We start from the raw sequence: 17,522 nt of genomic DNA, 5'->3' as shown, positions 1-17,522 counted from the left end.
GGACTGGAAACCTCAGTTACTGAGAGATGCGTAAATTCAACTGCGGAAACCTAACCTAACCTAACCTAACCTACCTTAACCTAACCTAACCTAACCTAACCTAACCTAACCTAACCTAACCTAGCCTTGGTTAGCGTCGCATAGTGCCGCCTGGCCTCGCCGCATATCACCCCGTCTCTCTGCGCCTCTCGACAAGTCATATAAAGAGAAGTTAATTTAAGCCAAGTCACGTCAAGTCAAGTCAAATCACGTAAAGTCACTCCAAGTCACGCCAAACCACGCCAAATCACGCAAAGACAAATCACGTAACGTCTCTTCACGTCATCTAACCTCACCTTACTTAAGAGAAAATAATGGAATCCCTCAGTTACTGATAGATGAGTAAATTCACCTACGCAAACATAAACTAACCGAAACTAACCTAACCTAACATAAACTAACTTGACCTTACCTAACCTAACTTCAACCTTACCTAACCTAACCTAACATAACCTAACCTAACCTAACCTATCTTAACCTAACCTAACCTAACCTTACATATCCTAGCCTAACCTCGGCTTCTCTCGCCTCTCCTCACGTCAAGTGAGGCCATTCACGCCAAGTCAAGTCAAGTCACGTCACGTAACTTTAAATCACATCAAGCCAGTCAAGACACCCTAGGTCTCTCTAAGGCAGGCCAAGTCACGCCAAGTCACGTCAAGTAACGTCAAAACACGTCAAGTCACTGCAAATGACAACTCACACCAAGTCACGCCAAGTCAAGTCAAGTCAAGTCACGCAAACTCATGTCAAGTCACGCCAAATCAAATCAAGTCACACCAAATCACGCCTAGATAAACAAAGTCACGGCAAGTCACGCCAAATCAACTCAATCACGCTAAGTCTTGTGAAGTAACGTCAAATCACGTCAATTCACGGCAAGTCACGCCAAGTCACGCAAAATCACGTCAAGTAACGTCAAACCACTTCACGTCACGGCAATTGACAAGTCACGCAAAGTCACGCAGTCACGCAAAGTCAAATCAAGACACACCAAGTCACCTAACCTCTCCTAACCTCACCTTACTTAACAGCAAGAAATGGTAACCCTCAGTTACTGATAGATGCCTAAATTCAGCTACGCAAACATAACCTAACCTAACCTAATATAACATAACATAACATAACCTAATATAACCTAACCTAATACGAGGGGGTACCCAAAAGAAACCGAACTTAATTTTTTTTAAACTTATTTATTCAAATTTATGCACAAACCTTAAATCCCCTTCAAAGTACTCTCCACTTACACTAATACACTTGTCTAGTCTTTTATCCATTTTTCAAAAACATTGTCTAAATTCATCTTTTTAGATGCTTGACAGCGATTCCGTCGTTTTTTCCCTTCACCTCAGCAACATCAGCAAAACGCTGAAAAAAAGTTTTGATCATTTCGGGACTCTTCTTTCAAAGCACAGCATACTTCCACGCTACCATGTCATTGTTCAGCAGTCAGCAGTCGTGGCACGAATTTCGCAGCCACCCTTTTCATTCCCAAATCTTCCGTCAAAATTCGCTGAACTGAGCTCCAAGTCACTCCCGACAGCTCCACAATTTCTTCAATGGTCCGTCGTCGATCTTCCTTGATGATTTCACGAATTTTTTCAACATTTTCATGTGTTCGGGCCTTTGCAAAAACGACGATCATACAGAACAGTTGTCACTATAAACTCTGCCGAAACTAGTCCTTACCTTCTGAAGCAACGGTAGTCGGCTTATCGACTCAGGAATGTTAGCTCTATGCGCTCATAGCGGCAAAACGCGGTACTACAAAAGCTCTGCCCACAAAAAAAAAAGTTCGGTTTCTTTTGGGTACCCCATCGTAGAACCTAACCTAACCTAACCTAACCTAACCTAACCTAACCTAGCCTAGCCTTGCCTCGGCTTGTCTCGCCTGTCCTCACGTCAAGTCACACCATTCACACCAAGTCACGTCAAGTCACGTCAAGTAACCTTAAATCACATCAAGCCAGTCAAGACTCACCCAGGTGACGCTAAGTCAGGCCAAGTCACGCAATGTAACGTCATATAACGTCAAACCACGTCAAGTCACGTCAAGTGACAAGTCACATCAAGTCACTCCAAGTCACGCAAAGTCACGCCACGGCACGCCAAGTCAAATCAAGTCACACCAAATCACGCCTAGCCAAACCAAGTTACCTTAAATCACACCAAGTCACGCCAAGTCACCTCATTCACGCCAAATCGCGTCAAGTAAAGCCCAATCATGTCAATTCACGGTAAGTCACACCAAGTCACGCAAAGTCACTTCAAGTCACGCCAAGTCACGCTAGGTATAATCACGTCACCTCACTTCACGTCACTTCACCTCGACTCAACTCATCCCACCTCACCTAACTTAACAGCAGGGAATATTACCCCTCAGTTACTGATTGGTGCGCACAAGTCTACTGCGCACACCCTACCTAACCTAATGCAACCCAACCTAACCTAATCTAACCTAACCTAAACTTACCTAACCTAACCTAACCTAACCTAACCTAACCTAACCTAACCTAACCTAGCCCCGCCTATCCTAGCCTCGCCTCGCCTCACTCCGTCTCACCACGACTCACGTCAGGTCACCTGAAATCACTTTAAATCACGTCAAGTCACGTTAAGTCACGTCAAGTAAGGCCAAGTCACGCCAAGTCTCCTCAAGTCACTCCAAGTCACGTCAAGTCACGTCAAATCACACCAAGTCACGTCAAGTTACGTCACGTCACGTCACGTTACCTCACGTCACCTCACCTCAATTCAAATCACCTCACCTTACCTCACCTAACTTAACAGCAGGGAATGGTACCCCTCAGTTACTTATTGATGCGCAAGTATACTGCCCAAACATAACCTAACCTAACCTAACGTAAACAACTTAACCTATCCTAGCCTAGCCCAGCGTAGCCTCGCCTCGCCTCGCCTCTACTCACGTCAAGTCACACGTTACGTCAACTCACGTCAAGTCACGCCAACTCGGGTCAAGTGACGAGAAGTCAGGTCAAGTAAGGGCAAGTTACTCCATGTCACGTCAAGTCACGTCAAGTAACACCAAGTCACGTCAAGTTACGTGACGTCACTTCAAGTCAAGCCTAACCTCGCCTCGCCTCACCTCACATCAAGTGATGTCAAGTCACGCCAAGTCACGTGAAGTCACGTCAAGTAGCGTCAAATCACGTCAAGTTACGGCAAGTCACGCAGAGTCAAATCAAGTCACGCCAAGTCAAATCACGTCACCTCACCTCAACTCACCTCACCCCACCTCACCTAACTTAAGAACAGGGAATTGTACCCCTAAGTTACTGATTGATGCGCACAAGTCTACTGCGCACACCTAACCTAACCTAACCCAATCTCACCTAACCTAACATTCTTACTTTCTACGTTAAAACTGTGGTCACATTCCTGAATGAATTTTAAATGGTAAATATTGTGCACTATTCTCAACAAGAGATTCATGCATGTTTCTCTTCTGATTTCAAAATTTGTTAAGGTAAAGAACATGGACCTTATAATGTAAGACAAAATTTGAGGCGGGTTAAAAATGTGGGAATACATATGAGCTCTCACTTTTACGTGTTTTTATCAGAGATCTTCTCTCTTAAGTAAGTCTAACTATTCCTGTGTCTCAATTCAGTTTTTTTTTTTTCACGTCGACTTCCAAACAGCAACACACGGCTTCCACAAGTAATTTCTCTCTAGATAAATGAAAATAAAGAAATAAGTTTGCATATAAATTTTGTAATTTAATATACCTGAAAGCTATTCTAGTATATAAAAATATATTTTATCTTGTTTTCTCGACTAATAGCTCGAAAGCTCCCAGTGTTTCGCGCACCACATTTAAAGAACCATTGACATAGAGGCCCTTACGTATACCCATTGCCGTCGCTGCTTTCTGTTATAGGTCTGTATCCTTCCCCATGTTTAGTAAGTTTTCTGCGTTTTTTTCAGACTCCCCTCTGCGTAGAATGTAAATAGCCTGATTTCCATTGCCAAGTGCCAATATGCTGTTCACGTAGACGTTCTGGGAGTTCCGTTCTTTATACAACTAAAAGGAATTCTTGGATGGTTTCAGTTAGATTCTAATTGTGTCTGGTTAAAAGTTTTCTTTTTGATTTCCATCTAAGGTGAATTTTTTAAATAATTTAAACATGTTGGCGGTGTTTTCAGAACAGAGAGATTGGTAATTGCTCAGGAATCAGCGGTTACCTTCTTTAAAAGCAAATGACGGTAGGGCATAATTCTCTCAGAGACAATATATTGGATCTGTGTGGCTTTGTCGCCTTGCGACCGATTATAATTAGGCGATTCTGCTTTGCTACACTTGCAAACAAACAGTACCAAAACAGAGAGCAGGGAGTTGATACTATGCGTCGATTATATCATATTATATTTTAAGTACACGTAAAATGCTAGAAAATGACTTCAATTGACATATTTCCTTTACGTACTCGAAACAACTGACTACGAAGAAATATTTAAAGAAGATGGTTAAAAAAGAAAGTAAAGCTATCCTTGTAACAGGCCGTGAAGGCCCATAGGGCTCTGAGACGTTGAGGGTCCCACATTATCTAGACAATCGGCTCAAAGATGACAACAAGGTTGTCAGCTTTACGCGCCGGCCGCGTTTTCTCCCCAGGAAAATTATTTAGTTAATTCCTGGTACTTATTTCAGTTAGAGGCTAAGTCAACCCCAGGGTCATAGTGCTGCTGGAAGGTTAAGTCAATTAAAACAAATCCAATAAGTTCATTTGGACTTGAACCCACGACCTTCCGGCTTGTAGCATAGTCCCTCAACCAACTACCCTACTACGTGCTCCCTGGGTAAAAGATACAAATATTATGTTCTTGGACATTATCCGTCGTCTTTGCTTTGTCTAAAACCTTCCTGTTTATTTTGAAATTTTTTTAAAAAGATGAAGACAAGACGATGAATAATGCTCAAGAACGTAATATTTATACTAATGGACCACCGTTAAAAACTTTTAGATCTTAAGTAATATGTAAATTTATCCCTGTGCTTCACTAATTATGCACTAAGCCAAGAAGACGTAGGGAGGAGTGGACGTAAAGATCCACATTATTTTTTGACGTCGGGACTAGTTGAAGGTGAGTTGTTAGCTTCGCACCCCTGACGCTTTACCCCTGGTGAAGGATCCCCCCAGTTACTTATTGGATAGGAGGCTGGGTTGGCACCAGAGCCGGTCTGGTCGACGTGGAGAAGAGAAAATTCTTGACATTACTGAGACTCGAAATCTAACCCCTCGGTCGTCCAGCCGGTAGCCAGTCGCTATACAGACTACGCTGTCCCGGCTCCTCACGTCCAGCCGGTATCCAGTCGCTATACAGACTACGCTGTCCCGGCTCCTCACGTCCAGCTGGTAGCCAGTCGCCGTACAGACTACGATATCCCGGCTTTAAAGAAGATAGGAAGAAATATAATATACATAAAAATGAAAGGATTCCGTAAATTTCCCGGATTGTGACAATTATAGGAACACTCTCTTCAGCGTTTCTGTTATTTAGGATATCTCATAATTGACGGGTGAGGCACGCGGTAGCGTATTTGGTTGAGGCACTGTGCTACAAGCCGGAAGGTCGAGGGTTCAAATCCCGATGAGGTCACTGGATTATTTTTCAATAGACCTAATTCTGCCAGCCGCACTATGGCCCTGGGGTTGACTCAGCCTCTAACAGAAATGAGTACCAGAAATAGTCTTGGAATATTCTTGGGGTAAAGGGCGGCCGGGGCGGGCACGGTAGCCGAACGGCCTAAGGCATGCACTGTCTTCGCTCGCTCAGAAGCCGGGATCGTGCGTTCGAATCCCACTCAGGGCATGGATGTTTAGTTTTGGTGTGTGCGTGCGTTTTTCTGTTTTTGTATACAGGTAGAGGCCCTGCGACGAGCTGATCACTCGCCCAAGGAGTCCTACCGTTTGTGTAAGTTCTAGAAAAACCGAAGTGAACGGAGAAGTTCATGGAGGTAGGTCTAGGCCCACTCGGGCTGTAGTGCCAAGGAAAAAGAAAGGGCGGCCGGTGCGTAGGGCTGACAACCTTGCCGCCATCTATGAGCCGATTGTCTAGAAAATGTGGGAACATCAACGTCTCACAACCTTATGGGACTTCACGGCCTGTTACAAGGATGTCTTTACTTTTTTTCTTACATAAAGGACGGATGTTTTAATAAGACTGCATGGGAGTAGTTTTGTATTCTCACAATTTCGTTATTCAATAAATTGCCAATATAACATAATATTATGACTGAATATCAAACATTTATTAATTTTGAAAAGACACTTTTGGTCTATTTCAAAGTACTATCCTGAAATTACTCCAGAGATACTGAAGAAAATCAAGGGAAACCTCACTCTGAAATCTGTTATTCGTGTCGGACACCTCCCGAATATAAATCTAGAGCGTTACCGCTGAGAGAAGCTACTGGTTACATTGAATCGTGATAACCATGAATGTGGGTTATTTATAGTAACTTTCAGCCAGCATTTTGCTGGCCATTACTAACACTTGTCATGCCACATGAGAATTAACCTAATCTAGGTTCTGTTCTCAATACATTGACTATAAGGGAAAATAGGCTCATTTTCCAAATCTTGACAATTCCCGTTAAACAAGGACGTAGTTCTTTTTAAAGGGTGGGCAATTTAAGTTAGTATGGAAATACATAAAAATGACATTTGTTTTTTTAATGACACTGAGCACGGAGCCTATTAAAATATAGCGTCGTTATCATAACAACGGATGAAGTACACGTAGTTACGAACCGGGTTGACTAGACGTGGATATGAAACGTCGCCATGCTTACTTGTGTATTTTATTAACCTCTAAAACTGTACGTGAGGGCAAATATTTGGTAGTGGAAGGAGGGGCAAAGCACTTTCCCAGCATCCTGTCAAGGAGATCCGATTTCATGAACCTGACTTGGACTCGCTGAAAAGAATTCATTACTCAGCACACACAAATGAAATATAACATTGCATCCAGACAATTTCTGTAATTGTTTATATAGTATAAAATTATTACCACATGACTTTAAGAAGTAACTTATCATTCGGAAGCCTTAAAAACATAATTTAGCATGGCCGTAATGATTATAAAATCTAACTTCAAATATAATTGCCATATTAAACAAGCTTTTTTTTCTTCCGGTAACTTTCGTTTTATTTCAAGCTTAATTCCAGTGGGCCATGTACTCTACGACACATAATTATAAAATAAATGTGAGCCTGACTGTCCGCTTATGGAAAATTAACGATTTCACAAAAACAACATTTTGACGTGTATACCCATTGCTAGGCAACGACTCTTTAAATATACGTGTATTCCCGCAACAGAAGAGCACACGGCAACAGGATGTCCATTGCTAGGTAAAGGAATAGCAAACACGCATACTTAACAAGAGAGAACGGCGTTTTCCGTGTGGTCCTTGCCGAGGAGTTATAAAGGGGCACAGTCAGTCGAGAGAATGGAGCCGAGTTCTGGAGATGGCTAGTTGAAGATGATTGAGAAGAAGAGGCAAGAAAGTAATTAGGCGGTGAAAAGAAAACATTATGTGTGATTTGAAGTTACAGTGAGGAGGTTATAAATCCGTTGCCAGGATACGATTAGTGACGTCTGAGAACGGTGTACGTTGAACTGAAAATGTGTAGAATAACGATATCGCTATATTGCCTGTAGACAAGAACTGGTTGAATGTATAATGTGCAATGAACCCAATCATCCAATCCAAACCCCGTCTTATAAGTCATCTTTATAGTGCGGTACCATATTATGCGAATTTGAAATAGTGTGATATAATAAAATATTGTCATGTATTCGGAGATTCTTGACTAATAATAATGAGTTCTGGATTCAGTGACTGGCTTTATTGACACTTCTTTTCAATTACAGTGAACTATACCATCTCACAATCAATGACACTCTACGACTCGCTCTATTCCTTACTGAACCTCGAGCGTCTTTTGTTCCACTGTGACGAATGATGAATCACTGCGCACACATTTAACTCATTTCTATGACCGAATCAGCGAACACCAGAGTCAGAGTCAGAGTCAGAGTCAGAGTTACTTTACGAACGGCGATTTACCGCCTGTCAGTTAGTCTTTGGGACAAGCCCCTTGAGACTCACTACCTGTAATTTCATTTAAAACAGAACACTTGCGTGTTATAGTCTTTATGTAACATCCTCCTTGACAAGAGGATGGGTCTGTCGTTTACAATTACTGGTGGTCCTCGTCAGCACAATCATTCTCAGGTCCGAGTTTCGCAGGAATCATGGCCACATTTTACAATCTCAGATTCGATACTCCTTAATTACGACTCTTTTACATCTTCTAAGCGGCCTAACATAGGTCACCGTCTCAAACTGTTCTTCTCTTATTCTGTGTTATCCGTTGCAGCGGAAGTCTGTGCCTCTGTTAATATTTGTTGCCACGGAAACGTGTCAATAGTTATCAATCCTTTGATTTTCACCAGTGTATCAGTTGCAGCGGAAATCTGTGTTCAGTGAAGCGTTGCCTAGCAAATGATCATAATCCGTCATAATATTATTGAAGTTTTCCTTTGTGCACAAAATGTGAAATATTTCTGATCCCATCCTATGCAAATCCTATGAGAAAATTTGTCTTGTATTATGCGATGTCTTCAGGAACGCACCCTCACATATAATATGACAGCACTGTACTTCTGTGAAGTGTTTTTCTAATGGCTCTTCCAGCCGATTAAAGGCCCAGGTCTCTTATTCAAATCCGTAATCATTTTGCGCAGACGGTAGGACTCTTTGGACGAGTTATCAACTTGTCATAAGGCCTCTACGTAAACACAGGACAACACAAACAGAGAATAAACGCATACACACCCCAAACATTCATTCCCTGAGTGGGATTCGAACTCTCGATGGCAGCGTCCAAGAGAGTGGAGACAATTCATGCCTTAGACCGTGCGGCCACTACAACCGGTTCTGTGAAGTATGCCGCTTTGAAATGCGACTATATTCCAAGTAATTTCCTGAGATTTCGAAACGCTGTATGGCCTGAACTAATGTGTACATCCATTGGCCTTCATTCCTCAAGCAGGAAAATTAATAGAAAGGAGAGGAAACCGACAAACAGGACAGTTATGATGACAGTCATACCTTACTCGTAACTGAATCTCGCTCTAAATAATAAGTGGGAAGCAAACTACCATGATGAAGGTTAAGCTGTCCAGAGTAATATATGACTGGTTTTAAGCGAAACAGAATGTGAAAGAGAGGAACAACAATAACAAATAGGGAAAGAACACAAAAATTATGAAAAACAAGAAAATGAAGAAATAGGGCAAAGACAAAAATAGAATCAAATGTAACAGAGAATTATATGCATACAAACGAATAGAAGAACAGCAAAGAGAAGAAGATATAGAAGAAGAAGAATAATAAGGAGAAAAATTTATAACATCACGAAAACACCGAAGGACAGTCAGTGAAGGTGATGAGAGGTTCATTCCGAGAAAATGAGTTCTTTTCCTTTCATACTAAATTACCTAACATAACCTACAACAAAACGAACTAAATACGTCAGTTTTAAGCAATGACAACTTTTACTTATTGATTCAGTCAAGTAACTAAATGCTCTAAATATACATTGTACAGACTTGTACTCTTCTCCAAGTATATTTAGAATGATCAAGTCAAGGAGGATGAGGTGGGCAGGTCATGTAGCACGAATGGGGGAGACGAGAAATACGTATAGGATATTGGTGGGAAAGGCAGAAGGAAAGAGACCACAGGGAGGACCAAGGTGTAGGTGGGTGGGCAATATTAGAATGGATCTTAGAGAGATAGGATAGGATGGTATGGATTGGATAGATCTGGCTCAGGATAGGGACCAGTGGAGGGCTCTTGTGAACACGGTGATGAGCCTTCGGGTTGCATAAAATGCTGGGAAATTCTTGAGTAGCTGCAGAATTGGCGGCTCCTCCAGAAGAACTCAGCTCCATGAGTAAGTAAGTAAGTAAGTAAGTAAGTAAGTAATACATTATACAGAGATACCACTACAATAGATTTATACGTGAACTTGAAATCAGTTATTTGACTATTTTTATGTATCAGAATTTTAATGTTTGTTGAAAATAACTGAACTCTGGTCGTACGTTGCAATGCCCTTATGGGAGCCGATCACGCAGCGCGAAATGTCGGGTTTCCAGTGAGCAATGCAAATAAAAACTGCCATAAAGAACGGAAGATTCGTTCCTGTTTTGTGAAGAGGAACCTGTGGTGTTTAGAAGTCCCTGTTACTTTGTTCTCTCTCGCAGGCTCATGTTCTGACGGACGGAAATTTCACGGCTTAATTTCTGTTTCACAATGCGGAACTTGAGAAGTCAATACAGGAGCCAGAGAATTCCGACACAGGCATACGTATACGGCAACTAATACCTGAAATTGGATATCAAAATGATCAGAGAGTAAAAGTTAAAACGGCAAAGCTGTCCCTTTGCTTAACCAATTAAGCACTACGCCATAAAAGTGTATGGAGGAAAGGTTGTATGGATCCACATTTACTAAACTTCGGGGCTAGCTGGAGGTGAGTGGTCAGATTCACGCCCCGGTCGCTTTACTATTACCCCCAGTACCTATTGCATAAGCGGCTGGGCGAACCCCAGAGCCGGTCTGGATGACGTGGAAAAGAGAAAATTCTAAACCCTACCGGGCCTTGACTCCGACCCCTCGGTCGTCCAGCCCATAGCCAGTCTCTCTACCGACTATGCTATCAGCTAAAAATATTGAAATTTAAAGTGAGAGAGGCGATTCTCTTGAAGATCACTGGGATTGTCTATAGGTTAGCTCGAAAATTATTATTCAAAATCTTCCATGTTCGAGTAGCCACCATCTCATTCAGCGCCGTATAAATTATGCAGCTAAATATCGCCGTTAAATAATGCGTAGAAGGAATCAAATGATAAACCGCCAACTTTAATCAATTAGTTCTTTTGTAGTCGAGTAAGCGGACAAAGAACACTTTCGTATTCAGAAATTCTCTGCTTCGTGTTCCATCCCAGAGACAATTCTACTGTATTCTACACTATGCAGATAAAAATGCGTCGTTACATAACCCAAGAGTGAATCAACCTAATAACGCATAATAAATGTATAGACTAAACATGAGGCTGTACACGACATCCAAAATACACATCTATTCCTTTCATATAATGAGAGGAATTCCTTGATATTATTAAAAAAGTAAACTATCCCTGTAACAGGCCATGAAGGCCCATAGGCATGTGAGAGGTCGAGGCTCCCACATGTAGAAAATCAACTCAGAAATGGCGGTGAGGTTGTCAGCCTTACCCGCTCGCCGCCTTTTGTTCCCCAGGAAGATTCCTGGTATTCATTTCTGTTAGAGACTGAGTTTACTCCAGGGCCATAGTGCGGCTGGAAGTATTTGGTCAATTGAAAAAATTCAATGACATCATCGGGAATATAACCCGGCAACTTTCGGCTTGTAGCATAGTGTCTCAACCAACTACGCTACCTCACGCTTCTTAAATTGTTAACGACGTTGTTTTGTATAGTAAGGGACTAACTCTCCCCTCCATATTACCAGGTTCTCAACCCACTGTAATCCACAGGCTTGTTACATCAGAGGAATTGTCATGCCAGTCCATCAGTCAGTATCATGCACTAAACATCGAAAATATCTGTGTGTCGCTTCGATTATCCTTCTGACCGAACACCAAATAAATTAGGAGTTAAACAAATAGGCACCGGTGCCCGTCAACTATGCATATTATTACACCGGAGGCAGCAAATAAACAGGAATTCACCCGCTTAGGACAAGAGTTCAGGAATTTCTTGTCGCACCTTCGAATATTTATTATTACGATTGTCTTTTCTTTGGAAGGTTAACTTCCCCTCTCTCTGCCTTTTCATCTCTTTTTTCGTGTTTTCTTTCGAATTCTTTCACCAGAATCGTCTGAGTATAAACGGCACTCCATTTTTTGTTGTGTCCACGAAAATAGTTTCCAGCCACTTGGCTGAGAGATCGTGACACTACGGCTAATATCACGGTCAAATGATTTGCACTGCCATCTTCAAGAATACCAACACATGTGTATGTTACTCTGGTGGTCTGCTAGTATTCGCGATAATTTTAATCAATTTGTTGAAGTTTGCGAAGTCTGGTATGAAGTTTCTGATGCAAGGAAATATTTCAAGGACAAATTTCTTACAGCCTGTCATTGGCAATATTCATATGGACGGTTCTCTGTTTTTATTGAACACTCATGGGTTTTGTTAAAATGTGGAACAAAAAGGTCGGACAATAGGAATATTCAAAGCGAAAATGATATATAAACATCTGGCTTAATCAAAATCAGTTATAGAATATTCCACGATAAAGTGTCTTCATGAACTGAGATTATGTACATGGGCGTCATCAAGACTTTCTCCAGAGGGGATAGCATCCAGTTTTTGAATAGGCACAATAGGAATATTTTCTTATGAACATAAGTTTAGGCCCTTAAAAATATATAACATCTGTCTCCTGGGTTGGTTATTACTCTTCCTGTGGACAGTTCTATCTCCTGGGATATTAATCTTCCTCTGAACGGATATATCTCCTGGGATACTACTCTTCCTGTGAACAGTTCTATCTCCTAGGATATTACTCTTCCTGTAAACAGTTCTATCTACTGGGATATTACTCTTCTTGTGAACGGATATATCGCCTGAGATGTTACTCGTCCTGTGAACAGTTCTAACTTTTGGGATGTTACTCTTCCTGTGAACAGTTCTATGTCCTGGGTTATTACTCTTCCTGTGAACAGTTCTATCTACTGGGATATTACTCTTCCTGTGAACAGTTCTATCTCCTGGGATGTTACTCTTCCTGTGAACAGTTCTATCTTCTGGGATGTTACTCGTCCTTCCTGGGATGTTACTCTTCCTGTGAACAGTTCTATCTCCTGGGAATTTACTCGTCCTGTGAACAGTTCTAACTCTTGGGATGTTACTCTTCATGTGAACAGATCTATGTCCTGGGATATTACTCTTCCTGTGAACAGTTCTATCTCCTGGGATATTACTCTTCCTGTGAACGGATATATCTCCTGGGATGTTACTCGTCCCGTGAACAGTTCTAACTCTTGGGATGTTACTCTTCCTGTGAACAGATCTATGTCCTGGGATAATACTCTTCCTGTGAACAGTTCTGTCTCCTGGGATGTTACTTTTCCTGTGAACAGTTCTATCTCCTGAGATGTTACTCGTCCTTTAAAACTATTTTTACTGATCGCCCTGGAATGCTTAGACATGAGAAAAATTTTAAAAGGTACGTTTAATTGTAATTGTTATTATTTGATATACATTCTTCTTTTCTTCAATTCTGATTGTTAAGAGAATTGGAAAGAACTGTTAAATAAAAACTGATAGTAACTTAAGGCTTTAAAGTAATTCTGATAAGGAGTGATATAGAACATGATTCGAAGCCAGTTCATCCAATCCATTTTCCCAAGAACATTACCATTTACTCTCCTGTCTCCTAGTACTACAAGTGACCGTTTACAAAGATAGGTCTATCACCCCATTCTCGCTGTAAGTCGAAGCAATCCACGTCTGCTAGATTTTATTACCATATTGTAATAGGTAGTCTGTGGTAAACCAACAAAATTTCTTATTGTGTGGCATACAGAAGGGCTCCAATAAAATTTCTGTGAATGTACTTTCCTATGCACTCTGTTTCCAGACACCTCTAGTACATGTTCTTCCGCCTATTTAGAGGTCCCGCTTCATAACAATGAAAAATCGGAAAGATTTGTTCTCTAAATCTGTCTTTCTACATGTTTAGCTCTTGGGTATATAGAAGTTGTAGAATTTTTTGTACTGGTTAAAGAACGTAATAGTCTAATAGTCCAAAAACAACTGGAGGATGTGAAATGTTTTAAATATTTTGGTAGCTTGTTAACAGATGATGGAAGGTGTACTAGTGAAATTAAATCCAGGATTGCCATGGCAAAAGCTGCATTTAGCAAGAAGAAGAATCTTTTTACCAGCAAATTGGACTTAAATTTGAGGAAGAAACTAGTGAAATGCTACATTTGGAGCATTGCTCTGTATGGGGCTGAAACAAGGACACTTAGGGCAGTAGATCAGAAACATCTGGAAAGTTTCGAAATGTGGTGTTGGAGAAGAATGGAGAAGATCAGTTGGACCGATTATGTGAGAAATGAAGAAGTGTTAATTAGAGTCAGTGAGCAGAGGAATATCCTACACGAAATAAGAAAACGGAAGGCTAATTGGATTGGTCATATCTCACGCAGTAACTGGCTTCTAAAAGAAGTTATTGAAGGAAATATAGAGGGGCGGATAGAAGTGACAAGAAGGCGAGGAAGAAACCGTAAGAAGATGCTGGATGACTTTGGAGACAGAAGAGGATACTGTCATTTGAAGGAGAAAGCTCTAGATCGCATTAAGTGGAGGAAATATTTTGGAAGAGACTGTGTACCTATCGTCTGACAGATTACTGATGATGATGATACCTGTAACAGGCCGGGAAGGCCCATAAGGTTGTGAGACATCGAGAATCCCATGTTTTCTCTGAACAATCATCTAACAGATGGCGGTAAGGTTGTCAGCCTTACGCGCCGGACGCCCTTTACACCCATCTGCTTTTCTCCTGATTTCATTACGAACCTAATGTATGCTTGTGCTACTGTTCTTATGAAATTAAGGTGTGTAACGTTTTCAGTGATCTTATTTAACATCTATGAAGCAATGGAATTGAAGAGTCAAAGAAAAAATAAAATAAGGGGTTAGCTAAATAAATAATAACATTATATGATTTGCATATAACCAAGAGATACTGGCAGACAGATGATTTTATGAGAAGGTAAATACTTGTACGTATATAGATTAAGCAATAATTAAATAAAATATAATGTAGTAATTTCAACGAAAAGTAATAATAAAATAACGAGAAATATAAATTTAAAATTAAATAGCTCTTATCATTTGTGAGGTACAGTTTGAAAACCCTGAATATAAAGGCCGGAAAGTCAAAGTTTCATGAAGCATGGCCGTACTTGTACTCACGCGTAGAGCAGAGACATTAGCATGTGAAAGAAACAAGAAAATATTATATCAAATCGCTCAGAATATATTTTTAAGAAATGCAGCAGGTTATACGTCAGGAGATGGAATTTGGAATTTACAAATTCTTTAAATTGAAATATAAATTTCAATAGAACGATCATATTTTACGAATGGGAATACGAATTATCCTAAATAATTTGAAATATAAAAACTGCGAAGACGCAAAAGTGTGTAATGTCTAGCAGGGATATGCCAAGACAAATTTTCCTCTCAAAAGAAGGGAACACGTGGGTTATTGGCTAATCCATGAAGATAATGATGATAAATATGACGATTAATTAGCTCATAACTGGACGTTCCTTATCAAATATACCTTAGGTTGGTATACCTTCTTTATTTCATTTATGTCTTTATGAAATCCATACATTTTTTTATTTTCATTCCCCCTTTCCATCTTACTGCATTTTATCTTTTACATATTATCCATATTTTACTTCATTTCAACTACTTTCGAGTTTTAAAATGATATATATAACAAAGTAAATGAGAGCATCTGAAGTGCTGTAGAAAGCATCTTTTTGAATATCAGTGGTGAAGAAAATATCAACCTTTCCATGTGCTAATTAATAAGTAAATTGGTGTGAAAGCCAGAAGGAAAGAAACCACTAGGAAAACCAAGACGTAGATGGGAGGATAATATTAAAATATATTAGAGCGATGGGATGGGGTGGTACGGGCTGGATTGATCTGGCTCAAGAAGAGAAACAGTGGAGGGCTCTTGCGCACAAGGCAATGAACTTTTGGATTCCATGAAATGTTGAGAAGTTTTTGAGTAGCTGCACACTTGGCGGTTTATTCAAGAAGGGTCCGCTCCAAGGAGTTAATTATGCGCTCACTTGCTTGGTTAAGAGAAGGTGCTAATGACGTAGCGAAAGGATCCCCAGGAGCAGGAAAGCCCGTCCTCCGGATGGCAATTGAGACCGTAATCTCCTGAACCGGAGACGCGAGGTACGAAATCGCGAAGTTTCTTAGAAACCTTCGAGTTTTACTTCAGTATATAAACCCGCATAGGCCCTATGGATCCTAGGTAAGTGAATTACGACTTGGTTCTACCATTTAGTAGATTATATTTTGGGTTGAAAGCAACATGTTTCATTGTTCACGCTTGGAGAATGTGGACTAGTGAGAACTCCAGTTTTGGATCCCTAATCTACAAGAGAATGCAAACTGCCATCGCTTTCTGGGCTGAACGTGGCAAGAGAGGATTTAATTTGTCAGCTACTGTGGATTATTGTTCATTCCTCTCTCTTCCATAATTCTGCCGGAATGAGCTATCTTTCGGATCTGAAAGAGATTAGAAGGAAAATATAAAGGAAGAGAATGAGGAGGGAGGAAAAGAAAAAATATAAAAGAAGAGAAAAATAAGCCCAGGATAAATAGAACGCATATGTAGGTCTGTTCTGCTGCAGGACACCCCCGTCCCTTCCCCAAACCCTATGATACATTCTCTCTCCCTTTGTGCCTTACATTCTCTTTTCTTCGCTTTCTCTTTCTCGAAGAATCCAAAAAGTTCTTATAGTTGCTACAGCTCCTGCAGAATATGCTTGAATGGCTACTCAGGGCCTGGATAAATTCCATTGTCCCTTTCAGCCTCGAAAAGTGAAATAATGTTATCTGGAAAACAGAAATATTTCAGAAAGGATTTAGAATTTCTGCTGTGTATTATTTAATCTTCTCCTTCTATTTCATCCTCTCTGTCCATAGTTTATTGTCTTTGTTCTTCACGTGCCCTTTCTACTCACAATTATCTGTCTATACATTTTCCCCTTTCCTTCTGTATAATTCTCCTTGTTTCGCTTCTTTTTTCCTTCCTTCTATTGATACCTACATGCTTTTGCAATACCTGATTTTGTTATGCTATGACAAGAAATAATTCCCTGGCCCCACACACGTATGAGTTTGGGTCAGCTAGAACATTTGTTAGCTATGAATTTGAAAACTGGGGCTCGAATTCCGATGAACAGAGGGCATTTTATCTTCTCCATTATTTCAAGACAGTGTTTGCCTTCCACCCAACCTCTTACTTGGATTAGCACAGCGCCTTTCTTTAACATAAAGCGGTCAGTGTGAAACTGAGCCCTTGCTTTCGTCTAGGGCCGACGTTGATAATGAGTACAGCTTTACCGTCACTGTCCCACGTGTTTTCAAGGATTGGTGTTTGCAGACACTGGGACAACTTCAATTTTACTTGTTTTCTCTCAGAAAGGGCTACGCGGCAGCGTAGTTGGTTGAGGCACTAACCGGAAGGTCGCGGGTTAGATTCCTGATGAGGTCACTGGATTTTCCCAATTTATCAAATATTTTCAACCGCACTATGATCCTGGGATCGACTCAGTCTCTA

This window comes from Cryptotermes secundus, unplaced genomic scaffold (genome assembly GCF_002891405.2).
Source record: "Cryptotermes secundus unplaced genomic scaffold, Csec_1.0 scaffold194, whole genome shotgun sequence".
Taxonomy (NCBI): Eukaryota; Metazoa; Arthropoda; class Insecta; order Blattodea; family Kalotermitidae; genus Cryptotermes; species Cryptotermes secundus.
The sequence above is the reverse complement of the archived record's forward strand: the minus strand, read 5'-3'. Positions refer to the sequence as shown.